This window comes from Erpetoichthys calabaricus, chromosome 3, assembly GCF_900747795.2.
Source record: "Erpetoichthys calabaricus chromosome 3, fErpCal1.3, whole genome shotgun sequence".
Taxonomy (NCBI): domain Eukaryota; kingdom Metazoa; phylum Chordata; class Cladistia; order Polypteriformes; family Polypteridae; genus Erpetoichthys; species Erpetoichthys calabaricus.
Window position 1 is genome coordinate 117,805,162 of NC_041396.2, and position 11,199 is coordinate 117,816,360.

At 38.9% G+C, this 11,199-nt stretch overlaps 1 protein-coding gene across 1 annotated transcript in view; it reads right to left on the reverse strand.

Moving 5' to 3' along the window:
• The window catches only part of LOC114644763 (atypical kinase COQ8A, mitochondrial-like), a 257,203-nt gene extending 247,749 nt beyond the window's left edge, over window positions 1–9,454 (reverse strand). Inside the window, exon 1 of the mRNA XM_051924269.1 lies at window positions 9,304–9,454. The gene's annotated coding sequence lies outside the window, so the exon portion shown is untranslated. The remainder of the gene's footprint in view (window positions 1–9,303) is intronic.
• Window positions 9,455–11,199: the final 1,745 nt, after the last annotated feature.

Below are 11,199 nucleotides of genomic sequence, written 5' to 3' on the forward strand. Positions count from 1 at the left end.
TGGAACAGCATGGCCACAGTTCACCCTTTTTAAGATACCTGCTTTCATCTGAAAAATGTGGCATGACCCAAAACATTTACCACCTCAAGGAGGTTCCATGAACATCCGATTATTCTGAAGGCATGAAAAGTTACAAAATCTTGAAAAAAATCTTTCAGATAAAAGAAACAGGAATTTCATAGAAGAAATGTGTTGTTAAAAAATGCAAAGGAATTTCATGACACTACCAAAAAAGAATGGACTGAAATCCTTTGGAAATGTTTCCAGAAACTAGTTGAATCTTGAAGAATTCAGCCTGTTCAGGTAACAACAGAGGATGGTACTGAGTACTAGATAGTTGTATATAATACAGTGTCCACAGTGTGTAATAGATACAGTGATAGAAACTTAAAGAAAAGTTTAGTTTTTAACATTATTCTATCATTTAAAAACTATCTGAATGACTGTAAAATAATATATTCAACTTATTTTAAGTTGCCAAGCAAGGAAGTTTTATTGAACTCTTATTCCTTTGTCAAAAGCTGCGACAGATCAAGACAAATACTGACATTACTAAAAATAAACTGCAATCCAAAGCATCTAGTTACTGCTGTGACTGTGATAACAAGACAGAAAAATCAAATCTACAGTTGCTAATTTATAAACTAAAAAACCAAGATTAACAATTAAAACAATGACATATGACACACAATATACATATTTATACTGTATATAAGAAATTATCACACCTCAAATTGCTCAAGTTTAAGTGAGGCATATGTTCACAGTACAATGAGATCCCTACTTGTACTGTATGACCACTAGTGCAGTATAACACCTATAACATTCCATTAATACATCATTCAATTATTACATCACATTTGGAAACCTGTTAACGTTAAATTCCGCACAAAGTTTTTCTTTACACAGAGAACCATAGACACTTGAAATAAGTTACCAAGTAGCACGATAGACAGTAAGACTTTACGAACTTACAAAACTAGACTTGATGCTTTTTTAGAAGAACTAACAAGAATCCCAGAAGCCTACAAAAAAACTCGTAATCCTGGCCCACATTAAATCCCTTCGCACCTCTCCATCAGCTTCTTTTGTTCTGTAAATGTGGCAATTAGCACAAGCAGCAGGTAGCCTGCTGTCCCGTCCCCCACCTTGACGGTGCTGAACTCAGGCAAAAAGTTCTCCCAGCTCAAGCCAAGGCTCCTTATCTGCATATGAGGTTCCTGGAGTTGTATATAGGGTAAATAATGCAGTATATCATTATTTGGAATACATGCATTTCATGTGTGTTCCGTGTCTACAAAGATCTAGGTGCATGTGTAGGAAAAAGGAAATGTGAGGCAAGAAATGCTGAACACATACCTAAAGCAGAGACTTTTTCCATGTTATACTAATAATGATGTGAAGTATATAATGTGTGCAGACTTTAGTGCAAATATCAAATAAACGTGTGCTTTTATTGAAAAATACAACCAAAGAAAAAAAGCATTTGATTTACATGTGGCGGTCAATAAGTTAAAAACTCAAGCTCAAATGTCAATCAACTGGGAGTTTATACATGTTCTTGAATGGTGCAGAGTAGTACTGGGCGGTGTGACCAAAATTCTATATCACGGTATTTTTCAAAATTATACCAGTTTCACGATATTCTACAGTATTTTTTTCCCCCCATGCATGAGTTAACCACATTTTCCACTGCAAGTACTGCTGTAGACTGGCTAAGAATAACCTATTCCACTGTCATGAGAACTGTACATTGTACAAAAAAACATTTAATGTGCACACAAGTATTAATACAGGTTTGCATGGCCCCATAAAGTGATAGTTTACAAGGGGTTGGCACTAATGAAGAGAAGGAATCACATTGCATGACAGATGCAGTCAAAATATAGAACCTTTTTATTGAACAAATTTTGCAAACAACTTAAAACTAAAATTTTGACAACAAATTGTCAACCATCCAAAGAGGCATTTAGACTTAGAAAATATCCAGTGGTGCTTGTCAAAAGTTGTATTGCACTGAACATGTCTTAGAAAAGGAATAAACGGTAAATATTTTTTGTAAACCAACTACACTTTCTGTTAATGTTAACAATCTCTGTCCACTGACACATTAAAGTGACTTTTTAAACAACTTTACCATCATTAAACTGCATAATACTTAAAACTAATAAATGATAACAATAAAATAAATAATAGTATTATTACTGGAAGTTGCACTATTACTTCAAAACTTCAAGCCCAGGTACATTACATAGCATTCACCAAAATAAAACAAAACAAGTGCAACTTGGTGATGACATCTTTACCAACTGAACCGTCATTAAGGCAAATTGCATTAATATGGACCTTGCTTCAAGCTAGGCTACATACATAAATAATAAAACTGCAACTTGCATTTATAATGCTATTTGTGGTTTAGTAGGTCCGCTTTGAAGTGCCACCCCTTAAAAAAAAAAAAAAAAAAAAAAAAAAAAAAAAAAAAAAAAAAGTCAGTTTTTAAATCCAGTTCATGTCCTTCTCCGTGGGTGTAACTGCACGACCGTGGGGAGTTGATGAGGTGATTGGGGCGAGTCGCACCCGATCGTTCTCAATTGCTTCATTGGCTTACTGCGGCGTGTGAATAAGGTGTTGCACCCACGGAGACGTATATTTATGGGCCGGCAGGATGGGGGAAGGAAAAAAGAAAAGATAGAACACAAGGAGGTTAAAGAAGGGAAAAGGCAGTCATGGGAGATGATCCAGACACCAGGAAGGAGAAGGCAGCACAAGCTGGGGCTCCGTGAGGGAGCGCAGGCTTAAGCGATCTAGGGGCTGATTCACCCCACTGACTAAGCATGTACAGTGGGGCGAGCGACATGCAAGACCTCCCAATGGATCTGAGGAGCGAGTGAGCACAAAGGAAGACAGGAGGTGTGCCGACCTTGGACGGTCTGGCTGCGCAGTGTGGCAGCAGCCAAAACAGGGGTTGGCAGAAAGCAGTTTGTGCTGCAAAGGCTCCGCCAGCAACGCCAGTGAAGGGTGGGCCGTGGAGACAGAAGGTAGTGTGCTGCGATCGGGCGAGGAGAGAGACTGTATTTTAACGCATTTATTTATTATGGATTTTATCCCCATGTTTCACTGGCTTTATGGATTTGCTATTTATTTGGGTACTGTATTTTTCTGAACACTGCACAATGGACACTTTTGGTTTTACTTTGACTGTTTTTAACAAAAGTACTTGAGCACTTTCCACCATCCCCTGGCTTCAATGAGATTTCTCAGCACATCTCGGTCATAACTATCGACGGTGTTGGTTCAAATGACTCCCATGTGGGAAGAGGGAGTCTGTAGGGGACCGTCACCTACCAGTATTACACAGTAACCAGGTACAATACACAAAAAAAATAAAACAAGTACAACTTGGCTTGCAGTATTATCCAGTAGTATAGAAACAGTATTCACACGTATGAACATAATGTACCACATCCGACCTTTTAAATCCAAAGTATCTCCAGACAACAGACACGGCACCTTTTTTCGTCAAAAGTTCTTCTGTGTCATCATGTTCAACTTTATCGTCTGCTACAGCTTCAGTTTCAGAATGTTCTCTGTCCATTTTCACCGCTCAATACCTCCACTAACACATGTACTCTATTGGATGCGTATTTTGCGGTGCACCAGTGAAAAAGGTCCCCCCTTAAACAGCTTCCCGCTGCGCCATGTTCCGAATGTTGTTTAGGCTATTTAAACCGGTGTGCCAGTATAAGAAAAAATCCATATAATAACAAAAATAAAAAATGTTTTTTGGTATGAACCGGTTATACCGCCCCAGCACTAGTGTAGAGGTAAGAGCTGATGCCTTACAACCCAAAGGTGCCGGGTTCGAGACTGGGCGCTCCGCTTTTTGAGTAGTGAGCTGCTATTATTATTATTACTATACTATAATAAAAACATACATTTGATTGTTTTTTTATTATTCAGTTTTATTCTCTCAGTGATATTCACATGTTACAACGAACTTGCCTCTCCCTCTGTGAGTGGATAGCATTTACCTCCATTCTTTTCACAACAGCAGCAATGACCAAAGTGGGTGCTGTGGCTGATACCTACTCAGAACTATTCGTTGTACCGGCAATCAAAGATAGGATGTCCCATGACTGCTATCAGACTGGACAAAGGCAGGACCGTAAGAACGGACAGCTTCTTCACAGCGCTTTCACTGGCTAATAGACTGTTGCACTGCAACAAAACTCTGCTTGGCATCATAAAGCAAAATAGGACCTCCACCTGCAGCTATAGTCACATTAGTACGCAAGCAATTTTCCATGCTATTATTTAGATTTTGCAGTGTCATGCTGATGGTGTATGCACCCAAAAAGAAGAAACCTTTGATTTCAGTCTGTAATAGCCGGTGTAACGTTTTGCTACCTGTGAAATATCGCTGAAGGCATATCAACCGACACACAAAAACGCTGGTGAATAATGTCTTCTTGGTATCTTGTTGTCACTTGAGTTTGTTATTCAGTTTCATTCTTGAATAAAAGCACACTTGTTTCATTATACCTTTGCGAAAGTGTTTATTTTATATTACAGTAACCACTTGAATGAGACGATCTGTCTCTGCCTCTCTCGCACATGCACACACATACATTCATGCAAGAAAATGTCACTATTTGAAAACACTATGCCATGGAGTACAGGGAAGACCGAAAAAAAAAAAAAAAAAAAACTCAACTTCAAATGACAACTCATGTTCAACATAAATACAGAAGAAAAGGTATGTCCAGGGCCCACTGCTGTAATGATACAGATTTAGTACACATCCTTCATGTTATATTTTTTGAAACAGTCGCCAAAGCACAGCCCAATGTTGCAGTAGAATTGTGTTTTTTGCAGACTTTTCTTAGATTATTTTTTTCTGTTGCTTGAGCATGAGAAGGTAGAATCACATTGCCTGATCCACACAATCAATAACAGTTGCTGCATTGTCAATAGTCCTTATGTGGCTAATGTCCTTCGTCATTCTAGTACATCACAGATATTTTGCCTTTCTGTCACACACCTACCTGCACCACAGTGAAACCTTGGGTGACCAAATTCGTCATTTTTATCACAGCACTTCAGCCACACAATGCCATATGCATCAGTTTCACTATCTGTGTCAACAGCTTACAAAAAATTCACCTCGCCATCACTATTGCTTGAGTCAACCATTGGTTTTGTTTCAATGTGTTCTAAAACTGGATCTACAGCTTCTCATTTACAAGCCATTGGTTTTTAGATGAAGACTCTGCCCCACCCATAAATACTGATGAGCTACCTTAGAGTGGCAAAATGTACAGAAATATTTGATTTTTTTACAGCATGCGGTTATTTCATCCATTAGATGGCCGAAGAATACCGTCCCAGGAGTTATTTGGACTTAACACTCTGAAGCAGATTATTAAACATCACCCTGAGTGACATTTCTAACTGGTGTCTTGCATCTGACAATTTTGCTGTTTCCTCTATTGTTACCTGAAAGGGAACACTTTTTAATCTTAATTTCTCCTTGTTCTAGAGATGGGTTTTAGATTTGATGTGGTCATTGTAAGTATCTTTTCGTGTCCAGTCTATGGTATGCTGACAAAACTCGCAGATAAGTTGTTGTCCGGATTCGTAAAAGACACTGGGATATTGTTGAGCCCTCAATTTAGCAGTTAAGCTTGTGTTTCTTAGTGTTTTTTGACGCAGTTAGGGTATCTGATACTGCTCGCTTCAACATTTCTGTCTCATGCAGCTAGCTAATTTGCATGCCTTTAACAAGAAATCATACAGGAAACACAAACAGATAAAAGGCACAACTGAATTTCTACAAAGAATTGCGTTCGCTTCAAAAACAACAAACTAGAAAATAGTATCTGAATGACAGAACTACAGATTATTCAATTGTTTCATTTATTGGGAAGTTTTGCAACAGTCACCCTTTCAGTCTCTAAATTCCACAGATTTCCACAAGGCAGAACATTCAATTATTCAACTTAAAATCTTTTATCAAGCACATCTATCTTGTTTGAAATGGTCCACAATGTTTCCAGGGCAAAATCCAACCTGCAAACATTGCATTTGAGCCCCAGCTTCACTGAGCCACATCTTTTGGGCGTGTACCAAATTAACTTCATTCTGGACAAAAAATTTTAAATGCCTATTTGACAGCCTTGGAGTCATAATCTCTCCTAATCCATTAACAGCTGTGTTTGGTGTACTCCTAGATGGTCATAAAGGGAAGAAGGACAAACACACTGCAATTGCCTTTACTTCACTATTAGCACGTAGACTTATCTTACTCAATTGGAAGAATCTTAACCCACCTCTTTCAAGTCAGTGGGTAACTGATGTTATATACTATTTGAAATTGGAAAAAATCTAATTCTCACTTAGAGGATCTGTTCAAAACTTTTTTTAAAACCTGGCAAGACCTTATCAATAACATTTTAGAATAAGCATGTATATTGGGGGAAAAGGACTGCTTTCTCTCTTTACAGGTTTGCTCTGGTTGTTGCTCTTCCTCTCTTTCACATGGGTGGGATTGATTTGATTTTAGTATTGTTAAGTTTGACTTGATTGCATGGAATGTTATATGCTTTTAATAAATTCAATAAAAAAATAAAAAAAGAACAAAATCAGTACAACAGCTACAGGAGGTCCTGGGTCTTAAAAAGCTCCATCAACTCCTCAATGATCCCACAATCACACTATATTGTGAATTTAATTTCACCTTTGTGGAAATAAACAGATTCTTACAATGTCAAATAAACTGTTCCAGATATAAGAGATCATTTCTACCTTCAACAATTTGTCTGTTTAATGAGAACAGGTAAGTGGAATATTAAATCCATCACTGACTTGGCAGATACATAAATGCCACTGTATAGATGGTTGTAAAGTTTATTTAGTATATGTATTTGCATATGTATGTATGTATGTATGTTTAATTTAAATATACGTTGGGGTTCAGATATATGTGGTTCCTTGTACTGCATTTGTCCTTTTTTGTTTTTATATTGAAAACCTATGTCTATATATGCTTTGTAGATGCTCAAAACAAATTAATTTCCCTATATGGGATAATAATGTTAAGCTTGAGTTAAGTGGACTTCATCACCCTCTGAAGTGGTTTGTGGTCCTTAAATGGAGTAGTTGCTATGGAACCAGTGGAAATGGATTGTGGTTGGTGAGCATACAGGAGCCGTTTGTCCATCACAGGAACTTTACTTTCAGGTACCAGCGAGTTCCTGTACGATTTAGACCCGGGGTTACTTGTAGTCTGTGGCCACTTTTGTGTGCTGCATTCCAATTACACAACATGCACTGTAACCTTATTGCAGATTTACGTGACATTAAAAAACAGTGACGCAGTGCAAATTAAGGGGTCTTTGGGAGTTCATGGGGGACAACTGCCCCAACACACCCCCACCAGACCAGACCAGACCAACCCCCATTTTATCATACTCTGGACTTCACAGTAGACTTGTTTCGATGCGGTGTACGACGTTGGTGCACCTGGTAGACAACTATTAAGAGTAATGCGGTGTGTAGTGTTGCAAGATCAGAAGTTCATTGGGGCCCAACAACCTTCTTGCTTCAAAGCGACAGTGACTTCATGGTGGAGATTATTGTGATACGTTCGATGCACTGCTGGCGCAGCACACCAGGAAGCCAGCTATAACGACTAATGAGGTGCGAAGTGCAGTACTCCATCTTCACTGATAACTCTCCAATTTCCAAACTACAAACAGATTTAAAATATTGGCACCAGTCGTTGTGGTCAACCAATCATCACAATTCATCTACCGAGCACCACTCATGATAGTTCCTAGTTGAATGAAAAATACATATCCTGGAATAGAAGCTTTAAACAAAAATACCGGGAAAATGTTACCAAAGTTTCTAAGTTTCTAAAAAGACCCTTGCTCCTGAAAAAAGTTCCTGCAGCAGGAAAGTGCCTATGCTGATTGGGGTTTCCTCTGTCATTTAAGGAAGTAAAGGTGCTGGTAAGTCTTCTTGATAGAAACCATCGAGAAGCACTGTAACCATTTTAGGTCAAGATTGATTAATATGCTCAAAGCATAACGGGCAATTTATAACTTCACAGAATGAAGGAAAAACTCAAATACTGTACTCAACAACTGTAACATGTCAGGAATCACATTCAAATATGAAAGAACCCTGTAATTAAAATCGACAGAAGCATCTTGCTCTTTCAAGGTTTTTTCTTGGTTTAATAAAGCAGAAAATCTTAATCCAATAATACAAGAAACTACCAAGACCATCATTTTTCTAATCATGAGTCATTTATCACTAAAACATTGACCGGCTGAGTATATACACACTGTATATATTTCTTATTTTTACAGAAAAAAGCAAACATTTCCTTTCAGTATAAAATAAACATTTTTCACTTCAACTATTTCTGTGTTAACCTGCCATACCTCTGACGTCTTGACAAATAATGCAAAGATTTTGGAGAAGATAATAGCGGAGTGAGGTAGAAAATAACTCGTGATTTCTTCTTTCTTGTTTGATAAAAATCTTACTAGCTTGCCAACAGGCGAGTCCGGTCTAATGTAAAGCAGTTTATTCAGTTCCAAGATTAAAAGTGAACAAAGCCAAATGCATGTCGATTGCATCAAATCAGCGTTGTGCAGGAAGGTTAAAGTGACAAACATTTTAAGAGCCACGTGTTTTAAGAATGAGATCTCTAAATCAGCTAAAAGGGATTATTTCTCCAGTACGTCATTTATACAACAGCAAGTGTAACAATAACAGCTGCCACAAGGACAGTCATCACTACAAATCTCTACATTAAAACTCATTCTACAGTCTTACTTATCTGTATATTCTACAAAAGTCACCAAAACAGTCAAGCAAACCACACAGAACATGAAAACACTGCCTCTCATCGACGCTTCAAACCCCAGCAACACTCGAAATGTTCCTTGTACTCTGAGCAACTTTTGCAAACACGCCTCCTGCGCTGCTTTTCCACATGGAGGCCAGAAGGAATCCTATCTGTCTAAGCATGCAAACACGCCGAATATAATGCTTCGGACTGCTGCAGCTTGACAGTACCTTCAAAGGCCTTTAAGGGAGCACAGAAGTTTAAACCCAATTTCTCTTTAAAAATGCAATGAGACCTGAAAAGCAATTCATTCATAAACTCATGCGTGTATTTTAACTTTTGCAGGACGTACATCTAGTGAAAACGCATGTTGCAAGACTGCAATTAAACAACCGATATGACGTATCACTAATTAAAATGCACAAGAACTTGTGAGAACCTACCGACAGCAGAATTAATGCTCGACACTATTGTCCCCGCAACCTTGTCCACGTCCGACTCCACATTTAACTCAGCAACACTCGAGGTCAACACTGTTTACCAACTTCTTCCACCACCAGCAACAGCAGATTGCCACATACCTTTGTGCCCGCCCCGGTTACTTTTCATTGGACGAGAATCTTACAAAACAGGGCGACAATTGGTTCTTATTTCTGCCAATCTGATAACGCATGTACATGAAGGTTGTATACAAATCTACGACATTGGCTCTGCGGTTTGTGTTGTCCTGGAGGTCGAAAATGAACAGCTGCTTCTGATCTCGGTTCTCTGCAGGTCACAGTCTTTTTATAACACAATTTGCATTCTTTATTTCCTTCTTCAGCCATCACATCATCATATAAAAATCAGTATAAAGTTACAGGTTGTACCTGACGTAAAACTTAAATCCAAAAGAAGGTACTCGCTATTCATACTTATGGGAAATTTAATCTATGATAAACACGCTGCCGTGATGAATGAGTGCATGTTTTATGATTATTACTATACGTTTTTAAAAAGACATGAAGTTTATCAAAAAGTATTAATGCTTTATCTATCCATCCATCCATTATCCAACCCGCTATATCTTAACTACAGGGTCACGGGGGTCTGCTGGAGCCAATCCCAGCCAACACAGGGCGCAAGGCAGGAAGCAAACCCCGGGCAGGGCGCCAGCCCACCGCAGTGCTTTATCTACGTTAAACAATATTACGTTACGGAAAAATTCGAAATCTAGTGCCCAGGTAATTATAAAGTAAATATTACGTGTCCAATCTCCCCCTCAAAGTCTTTATGTGACATTTATCCAGCATTTTTAGTTAAAAAAGCACCTCAGCCATGACAGACTTTAAAAAGCTGCTATATGGAATTTTAGGGGTTTTTTTATGTCTGGAATGCCGGTGTTGCACTGTTTTTCACAATGCCAAGAGCCTGGCTTTGATTCCCAGCTCCGTAAATGTACATGTTATGTTTATTAACAACATTAAGTTGGTCGGACGTGATTGGGGCAGATGACGGGCTGAAACAAAGTTTAATTCCTGCATTATCCATATGATTTTAGGCTTTGACTTTCCCAAACCCCTTAGCTGAGAATTCATATTTGAAAAATAGATACATAATTTATGTGAGCATTCAGCCATTATCCAACCCGCTATATCCTAACTACAGGGTCACAGGGGTCTGCTGGAGCCAATCTCAGGGCGCAAGGCAGGAAACAAACCCCAGGCAGGGCGCCAGTCCACCGCAGGGCACACACACACACTAAGCACACCCATCCATCCATTTTCCAACCCGCTGAATCCGAACACAGGGTCACGGGGGTCTGCTGGAGCCAATCCCAGTCAACACAGGGCACAAGGCAGGAACCAATCCTGGGCAGGGTGCCAACCCATCGCAGGACACACACAAACACACCCACACATCAAGCACACATTAAGGACAATTTAGAATCGCCAATCCACTTAACCTGCATGTCTTTGGACTGTGAGAGGAAACCAGAGTACCCGGAGGAAACCCACGCAGACACGGGGAGACCCGAGAAGCGAACCTGGGTCTCCTAACTGTGAGGCGGATGCGCTACCCACTCCGCCACCGTGCCACCTTATGTGAGCATAATAATAATACATTTTATTTATATGACAACTTTCCCATGTTCAAGGCACTTAAAATGATACAAATAGTTTCTGCATACAATAAACAAATAAACACAGGATATAAAAAACATGAAATAGAATACTGTAAAATGAAGAGTAAAGTAGAGTATCATACTAAATTCAATATTAAAAGAAATGCCTGAACAAAACACATAATTTTTGATATAACACACACATAAATTATCCTGAGCATCTGGACAGAGAGGT